The following is a 10,452-nucleotide window of genomic DNA, read 5'->3' on the forward strand; positions in this document are numbered from 1 at the left end:
AATTGAAATGTAAACATATAGACACATTAAAGAAAATTGATTACCTACATTAATTATTTAAATTTCGGGCATGTTCACTGCCTCTTAAGCAACATTATTACTCAAATTTTAAGCAAAGTCAATGAAATATTTTGGCATACATATTGCCTTAGACAAACAAAACATATAAATATGTAAAATTATGAGTATCTTAACTCCATTAAATACATTTTTACATACACAAATTCAAAGAAAATAACATGATACATAAACAGATGATTATCTCTTAGCACTCTTTTTTAAACCTGAAAGAAAATTTCACAACTAAATTTTACACACGTGGTTGTAGCCGCTTTGGCTGGCGTCCTACACTTCCATTCACAAGGGTAGAGGAGGGAAGTTGCTATGGTGTGCGTCCTTCACGTCCACTCTAAATTACATGGGGAAAGGGGAGAGGTCACTGTGAGTTGTGTCCAAGTCACTCCACGCTTTCACGCAGCTACCAGGCTGCCATTATCTGGTTTGTCCTGTAGAACAAACAAAAAGAGTGCCTCAGACTCTGTTCACTTATTATCTATGGGTGGGTCACAATGAAATGAAGATATATACATTTTATCCTTCAGTATTTTACTGGAACAAAGTTAACAGAACTTTTTCAATTTTACTCTCACGGTTACTTAACTGTCATAAAATCGGTAAACAAATGGCTCAAAACGCCTTTAGTCATGTACTAGAGAAAATTTATGCTCTTAAGGCATACTTTCATAAATCCTATTTAATCTCAATTAATTATTTCTGGGCCGGAACACTTAACCAATGCTCAGTACATTCCTGACAAATCTGTATTTTATTCACTTAGCTGACATTTTCGATTACCTTATTCTTAGAGATAGTATGAGTATATTTGATCAGTGGTTGTTTCTCAGCTTCTTTGTACATGTGAGTAAGTTTTTGTAATAGTGCAGTTCTGAGTGTTCAAAACACACTACGTTTAGTTGACTACAAAATCCACTTATTGGTCCTCTGCTGCTGTGTCAGTTCCACATCTGCAATTAGGTACTTACTTACTTTGAAGTGTATTTATGCTGAGCTATCAATAATGTTTCACGCCTGTCATTATGTTACTTATTTACTTTGCTAGTGTATGAACTTAAGTAATACTCGCTCTATTAAAATTTAAAGCACAGGATGGCATATTTATTTCATATCTTAGTGTATTGCAGCTGATCAGTTTGCTCACGTGGCAATCCATTTCCACTCGATCGGACGCTGAAACCACAGGTAGTCTCTCTCGACCTACCACTAAAGTGCATCAAGTAATGCTAAATTCCTTAAACCTATAGGACACCATGAGCTGCTCTGTCTCATCTAACATAAGGGTACCTATGGTCGCATTCACGCCTCCAACTCATAACCTCAATACGTGTAGGTGTATCCTGTCACACACTACACCAAAATAATGGCCAGCTCCAACCTTATAAATACTTCAGGGACGTGTCCTTCACGTCTCAACCACAAACACTGCTCAATTCTATACACTGCCATCCCTTGCTACACAAGGTGAGTTTATTCTTACAACTTGTCTGCATATTTTTCATAACACTAAGCACTCTCTCTTACTATTTCTTAGTTAGCTCTAATGCATACACTAGGTTTCACTACCACTTCAGATCCTGCTTGTACATGAATTTGTACATCTTTTTAAAATATTATTGTGGGACCATTTCCCATAAAACAACACTTTGTACTTACTATATTACCAGGGTACTATACATAATTGTTACTCAAATACATTTTCTCTTAATTACGTCATACTTCTCTATTGTTTGTCACTATTAGGTTTGTCACATTAGGTATTTTTCTTCACTAATCGGTAGATAGAATGGTTACATAACTCATGGCTTGATAGCCATGACAGAAAATTTTCATGTGTTGGAAAGAAGAGGTCAAAACTTTTGGGGACAGGAAAGATGAAGAATGAGTGAGACCTGAAATGGGAAAGAAGATCTCACACAGCTGGGACTGCACAGCTGCCACACTGTGTAGAGGTTACAGAACAACCTCCTCCCTACAGCATTCATTAGTTGAATGCTGTATTGATAACCATACCGGAAAATTTAAAGTTGGAAAGAAGAAGTCGAAATTTTTGTGGACAGGAAAGATGAAGAATGAGTGAGACCTGAAAGGGAAAGAAGATCTCACACAGCTGGGACTGCACAGCTGCCACACTGTGTAGAGGTTATAGACCAACCTCCTCCCTACAGCATTCATTGGTTTAATGCTGTATTGATAACCATACCGGAAAATTTAATGTTGGAAAGAAGAGGTCGAAATTTTTGTGGACAGGAAAGATGAAGAATGAGTGAGACCTGAAAGGGAAAGAAGATCTCACACAGCTGGGACTGCACAGCTGCCACACTGTGTAGAGGTTACACAACAACCTCCTCCCTACAGCATTCATTGGCTGAATGCTGACTTGATAGTCATAACGGAAAATTTTACGTGTTGGAAAGAAGAGGTCGAAATTTTTGGGGACAGGAAAGATGAAGAATGAGTGAGACCTGAAAGGGAAAGAAGATCTCACACAGCTGGGACTGCACAGCTGCCACACTGTGTAGAGGTTACAGAACAACCTCCTCCCTACAGCATTCATTCACTACCTATGAATTTCTTTAGGTCGATCACGTTCCTGAGACCTAATAGCTTCTTACTTTTAGGGTACTCTAGCCTATATGCATTGGCATGTGGTTTTCCTATGATCCTGAAAGGTCCTTGGTATACGAACATGAATTTCTTTGTTTCTGCATTTACTTTCTTTGATTTTTCCTTGGTTTTGACAAGGACTAATTGACCTATTTCAAAGCTAGTAGGTACAGCTTTTGCGTCGTGACGCTTCTTCCTTTCCAACGCTCTTTTTCTTATATTTGCCCTAGCCTTTAATTTCTTCTCGTCTGTGGATATTTGCGTTAGAATAGGGAATTCTACCATATCTGCAATCACATTGTGCGGTTCTTGGCCAAACATCAATTCGCAAGGGGCAAAACCAGTGGCATCATGTCTTAAGTTGTTAATTACATTCTCAAAATACTTAATGTGCTCTGCCCAACTTGAGTGTTTCCTAGCACAATAAGTTCTGCAAAGCCTATTCAATTCTCTCATGATACGTTCACTCATATTTCCTTGGGGGAAATACGCAGATATTTTCAGATGTTTCACGCCGGCCTTATTTAGACATTCCTTAAATCTGTCAGAAGTAAATTGAGGCCCATTGTCTGACAGCAAATTCTTCGGAACGCCAACGTTCACGAAGAAATCTTTTTCCAACTTTTCAACCAATGTTTTTGCATTTGCTCTTTTAATTGGGTATAGCTTAACATATTTACTGAATCCATCCACAAAAACAAAAACATGGGTGCAACCACCTCTCGAAACAGGAAGAGGGCCAAACAAATCACAAGTCAGTAATTCTAGGGTTTCAGTTGGCTCTACTGAATGCATATCCCCTTGTATTCTGGTGTTAGCAGCACGGACTTTCTGGCGCACTACACAAGATGCTAGACGCTTGGCCACCCGGCGGTACATGTTGTCAAACACAACCTTCTCTTTTAATTTTGCAATGCACTTCTTTGCACCGTAGTGCCCATACCTCAGGTGTACATAGTCGATTAGTAAGTCTACATGTTGTGAGGGAAAACACAGCTTCCACTCAGAAACACCTACCTTTTTCCTTCTAAACAGAATACCTTTACGCAGACAATAGTATTGCGAAACCTTAGGATAGTTCGCATTTCCTAAATAGCTCTTTACTAATTTCAGTTGGTCATCTACATTCTGCTCACGTCTCAAGTTCTTAATCACTCTCTTTAATGCACTTTCTTCCTTTACTTCGTGCAATGCAAACATTCGAACTTCATTTAGGTCTGTTGCTGTAATTCCCGCGTCATCACAGAGCTCCGTACTTCTAGATAACCCATCAGCTACCAGATTGTCTTTCCCTTGAATATATCTAACCTCAAGGTCAAACTGCTGGAGATACAATGACCATCTTACCAAACGAGAATTCCTCAACTTACAGGTCTTTAAAAAGGTCAACGCCTTATGGTCACTGTAAACAATTATCTTGTGACCTAATAGATACTGCTCAAACTTCTGTACCCCAAATACAATTGCTAATGCTTCCAGTTCTGAGATGCCATAATTTCTCTCTGCTGCCTGTAAAGATCGACTTGCGAAAGCTATAGTCTTGTGCACTTCTTGTTCGTTCTCTATTTCTACTTGGAATATCTCCACAGCTATACCATAGCCACTAGCATCAACCGACATACAGAATGGTTTTTCAAAATCAGGATGATGTAAAATTGGACTATTAATTAAAGATTGTTTAAGCACCTCAAACGCCTGATGACATTCTGCTGTCCAAACCCAAGGGGTATTCATTTTCAGCAGGAGGTGAAGACAGGGAGCATTAAAAGCCTGATCACTAACAAAACGCCTATAGAAGCCGAAAAGACCGAACATCGATCTCAACTGCTTCTTGTTTCTGGGAGCCTCAAATTTTTCAATGACTGCTAGCTTGCCTGGGTCAGGCAGAATACCTTTTCCACTTATCATACATCCCAAGAAACCTATTTCCTCTTTAACGCACTCTGTCTTTTCAATCTTTAGTTTCATGCCACCTTTCTCAATAGCCTCTAACACTTCCTCTAATAAAGCTATGTGTTCTTCCCAGGTAGGAGTTGCTATTAACAGATCATCTACGTAGACTGTTATTTTATTACTTAAAGCTGGTCCTAAAACATGGCACATCACACGTACGAAGGCACAAACAGAGATATTAAGTCCGAAAGGTACCACACGGTATTGGTAACAAACTCCTTCGTACAAGAAAGCTGTGTACTTCCTTGAATTTTTCGCCAGTGGCAAATTCCAATATCCACACGTGATGTCCATAGAAGTTAAGAATTTTACTCCCCGGAACTTTTGCAATAACTCGTCCATGTTCTGCGGTCTATCACTTTCCCTAACCACTATTTCATTCAACCAACGAGCGTCCAAGACCAATCTGACACTCCCGTCTCTTTTTGGTACAACAACAAGAGGATTATTGTACTCACTGACCGCTTTCTCAATCACACCCCACTCTAGCATTCTCTGTATCTCCTTCCGAACTGCCTCCTTCCTAGCTACATGTATTTGGTATGGCTTCCTGAAAAACGCTTGGCCAGGTTTCACCTTTAATTGACATTCATAACCTTTGACCACTCCAGGTCGATCTGAAAATACCTTATGGTGCCTTTTTAAAACCTGTCTCAGTTCCTCCTTCTGATTAGCTGAAATTTTATCGATTTCCTGCAATTTAGCTTCTATTTTGTCCAAAATAATTGCTTCTTCTTCTTCTTCTTCTGTGTTTAGCTTACTTGTACTAAGATTAACACCTTCATCCCAATACCTCCTATTTTTCAGAACTCGTATAGGCAGCTCCCAAGTTTCATCATCAGTTACTACATGTTTATCACTAAAAGGTACTATAATTACTCCGGTTATTGGCAAGACCATTTTTAACTGGCTTCTTACAAAGTCAACAACACTCTGATATTTTGACAAGAAATCTATGCCAATTAAAACCTCAATACTGAGATTGTTTACAATTAAACATGGATGATCAATTAAATTACCATTAATGTTAAAGGGCAGTAAAGCTTCTTGCTTTACCGTTTTTGACACCTTGCCAGTAGCACCAATTATTCTTAGTCCTGATACCCTCATTACTGTAAGCTTGTCTTTACCAGGTAATGCATCAAAGAAGGACTGAGATACTGCACTCACCTCACTTCCACTGTCTAAGAGACAACGTACATTGATACCTAACATATTCACTATTATTATAGGGTGGCTTATTCTAGGTTGTACAGGTGGTTCCTCAAATTCATCTACTAGTTCCTTTTTGATTTGTCTCCAACTAAAGTGATCGACATCTGTCTTCATTACATTTAGGTCACAGTGTGTAGGGGTTTCCTGAATTATATTTTCAGCTGCCTTTTCCAGTCGGTCTACTAATTTTAAATCGAAACACCGCACGACTTCATTACATTTAGTTTGCTGAACAAGACCCAAATTACTGTAGTCTGAGCTATTCTGCGCCTCCAGACCGGGCATAACACTAGTTACAGCTAAACAACTTTCACCATCATCGTCGGTTTCCTTCTCAAGGGACAACTGGTCACAGCTACTGGGTTCATCGACCCCCAACAGGCTACCCTCTACATTCTCACTTATCTCCTGCCCTAAATCTAGTAGTACATTATCAACATCCTGCACAGGCACTTTAGATAAGAGCACATCATCCTCATCGTAAATATAAGCATGAATTTCTTCTGCTTCTTCACCTGACAATTTAGTATTTTGTAGCTCTTCCCTACTGTTACACTGCTGCGCCTTCTCCTTCTCTTCCCACTTAGAAAGCGTCTCTAACACGGTATCTATCAAATACTGTGAGTGATCTAATATTTCTGTTGTATCCTTAGATGCTACCGACACTTCATCCACATGTTCAGTTTGAGTATTCTGATCTGTCTTACCAATTCCCTTAACTACTGGCTTAGGAAAAGTAACCGCCTGGTGAGCGCCAGTGTCCTCATAGACGGGAACTAGTTTTCCTGCCTCGGCCTACTACTGTTTCCTTTATTTTCATTATAGTTAACTGGCACAGCATTACTTTCTGCACTGTTGTTTACCTGCATAATTCTGTTTGGAACAACATTACTGTCATTTGGATGCCATCGTTGGTTCTGATAATTATTTCCCCAATTCCTACCTCTCTTAGGATGGCGAACACCTACTGTTCTGATGTTTACATTGCCATTTTGCTCGTTCCTAAAATTACTACTATTGTTATTGGCATTTCTGTTATTACGTGCTTGCTCCTCATTGGCAGCAACACGTTCTACACGTTCCAAATATTCAATGAAACGATCCAGATTGTCTCTAGGGGCAGATATAATTCTAGTTTGCCAGTACCATAGCAGTTTGGCTTCAAGACCTAGTATAATCATTTCTGGTTTTAACTTTTCCGCCAAATGTGACAGACGTGAAATCCATGATCTAGCAAATTCTTTAATTGATTCCTTGCCTGCATTGAAGCGTTTTCCACTCCAAAATTCTCTCAACACTTCATTTTGCTTATTACTAGACCAATATTCATTAATGAAAGCTGTTTTAAACTCCGCTAATGTTTTACACTTCAACATAACATCAGCTGACCAACGCATGGCGTCACCTGCTAAATGGCTTCTAACAAATGAGATTTTCTCTCGTTCAGACCAAGTTGATGGAATCACATCTTCAAAATCGTTCCAGAAATCTAGCGGAGGGATATTTTTATCAGGATCGAACCGCAAGAACTGCCGACACCCGATAAAAGCGGCGTTTGCAGCTACAACTTGTTGTATACTACCATTACCAGAAGTTACTGAAGCTACTTTACTCTCAATGTTAGCAATGTTAGTACTGATATTTTCTACTCTCAATTCAACATTATCTACTCTTTGCACAATATGAGTAGTATCAGTTTTGATTGCATTTACTTCTGCTTGACATATGTTTACTTTTATACTAACATCTTTGAATCTATCTGAGCACAGTTCAGATTCCGCCTCGATCTTTTCTGTTAACTTGTGCTCCAGCTTCGCATCTTCCATTTGGAAGTCTTTGCGAACCTCAGCAACTTCGGATTTTACTGTTTTATACATTTCAGAAAACTGTTGAGCAACCTTTTCCTTAATATCCTCATGATTGTAATCAATTTTACAATTCAAACTGTCTAGATCCTCTTTCAACTTATTGCAACCAGCCTTGAAGGTATCGTCCATTACCTCCAATCGTTTATTAAAATTAGTTTGACTGGCCACAATCCTGTTATTTACCTCAATTATATCAGATTTTTAATTCAGCTGTCATTCTAGCATTACTGGCTGACATTTCTGCATTACTGCTTTTGACCTCAGTTATTTCAGACTTTAATTCAGCATTACTGGCAGCTATTGCTTGTAATATAATATTTAAATCAACAGCCCCAGCATCTTTGGGTTGCTCACTAGCTGGCTTTTTATCACACTCAGGTGACGAAAAACTAGCTCCAACACCAGAATCATCAAAACTAAATGAAACTTCTGATTGATTAGTCATATCTAACTTCTCCTTCTTAAACTCAACCATCTCTGATGACTCATTTTTAATTCATCAGAAAAACTGTCATCCAATAAACTAACAATTTCTGCTTTCTGCTTAACTACAGGGGTCTCTATTATTGAATCATTGCCCCTTTTTAAACTACTGTCTGGAGACAATATTTCATATTTCACCTTAACATTACTACTTTCATACATATTTACACTTGAATCGTTGTCTGAATTTACAGTTCCCTCAACAGACATAGGTTCTAATTTAAGTTTAAACTCGGTTTCTTTTGGCGGTTCCATTGCTGACAGTCTTTTAGTGCAGGTTAGTAAAATTTTTAACAGCTTTTCACTTAACTTAGTTCCTTCTGCACGACGTATGGCGTTGCCGGCGCGGCGTACCAGGATTATTGATGCGACGTGGCACGTTGAACTGCAGACGGCACTTCGACGGCTGTTGTGTGTTTGCGTGGCCCGCAATTGCAGGCGCGGTTCCGGCTGCTCCAGCGGACGACTGCGGTGAGGCGAAACTGGCTTCTCTCGATGCCGGCAGCACCGCTAGACTCAGTGCCAACTCCGTCAATCCAGATGCGTTGTTAATCCAGTTGCGTCGTACACATGCACACGTAACACTTTCACTGTTCTATTACTCAGTTGCGTGTCGCATTTCACTCGCGAATCCGAATAGTTAAAATTCACTTTCACTTAGTTGGTTTCCCGGCCGATGCACCATATGTGGGGCGGCGGTTTGTTTATATGATTGCTACATAAAAGTTTGAAAGTTGAATCAGTTCCTATTATTTAGAATGTTATTTATGCTGTCTTTCGCCGTTCTCAACACTGGCTCTCTAATTACTTTTAGCATCCAGAAAGTGATTTAACAAAACGTGAAGCCTGTAATTAGAATTCCTAGTGCCCACTTCATCTGAGAATACAATTATAGCTGCAGCTTATAGCTCTGAGGAATTAGGAGATTGTCCGGGATTTATAATCAAAAACGATATTCCAAAATAGTTGAGTATATTCTGAAAGTCACTGATAAAAAATCACAAGTATCCCTACAACCTAACTAACAGAGCAGTTCAGAGTCTAATGCGCTGATGTAACCATAAATGTCCGAATTAAACGTTGAAATGAATACTCGCCATAATTTGATGAGAATATTTCATCAAACGCCACACTGAATAATTGGTAGAATGGTTGTCCCGCGACGGCACGTGAAAATACGACAATACGCAAACTGAAGCTAGATAATGAAAATCACTTGAAATGATTTCATGGTTACGCGTATCTCTAGTAACTTAATACGGCACCCGAGGCTGTTTGTAGCAGTGATACCGATGCGACGCGACTCCCGACACAGATGGCGTGTTATTCAGCGTCTGGAGAGAACTGGGGCCTTGCTTCCTCGCGCACCGTTCTTATATATAAAGCCGCGGTGCGGACGGCTAAGGGAACGCCTGATCAAATCGGCTCTCCCGACTAGCCGCTGGGCTAGTAATGTACCACATTAAGATACATAATAATTCATAGCTTCTCTTGCTGATGGCCGATGAAGCTCTTAATTTAAATGTGCACTCAGCACGCAGGTAAGTATTGATAATAAAATTTTGACGTGGCTAAGTTAAATATTTTGGGCGAGAGAATTAATTTAATTACACTGCACGCAGTAGATGAGCTCTGAACTGGCCCTTTTGAGATCCGCTATCGCTATAATTTTATAGGTATTCAAAAGAAGCTTTTCACATCTTCATAGTCATAGCGGACCTCCAACCTATTTAAATCTAAACATCCTAGCCTTATTTATTAGCCTACTTAATCTATCTTGCTTCCTTCAGTTTTGAGATGAAAACCACAAAATCATGAATTTCCACTAAAATCTTAATTTGTGAAATCCAAAGTACTGTTTTTATTAAATCATTATGAAAGATGAATCTAAATATAAATTTTGAAGTCTCTAGCTCTTTTCTGTTGCGCCAATGATTTTTTCAGAAAAACATCCAAATTTCGAAAATGGCTGAAGTTATCGAACTGATATTTAACACATATTAATTTAGTATTACTTCTGATATGCTAGAAAAGTTTTAGGTTATTTGCTTGATTTTTAAAGTATTGCGCAACATTTATGACGTCAGAGCTAGTTACAGCAGACTGGCTGGCACACAATGGAAAGACTGATGTGAGTTTATTACGGCGTGAATAGGCTGCTTCCCTACAAGTCTAACTTTTGCTGCTTCATTTACGGAAATGATAATAGACAGAGTATGAATTACTATACCTTTTGCATCGTAAGTGTTAA

The sequence above is a fragment of the Schistocerca nitens genome, chromosome 4, assembly GCF_023898315.1.
Source record: "Schistocerca nitens isolate TAMUIC-IGC-003100 chromosome 4, iqSchNite1.1, whole genome shotgun sequence".
In the NCBI taxonomy this organism is placed as follows: Eukaryota; Metazoa; Arthropoda; class Insecta; order Orthoptera; family Acrididae; genus Schistocerca; species Schistocerca nitens.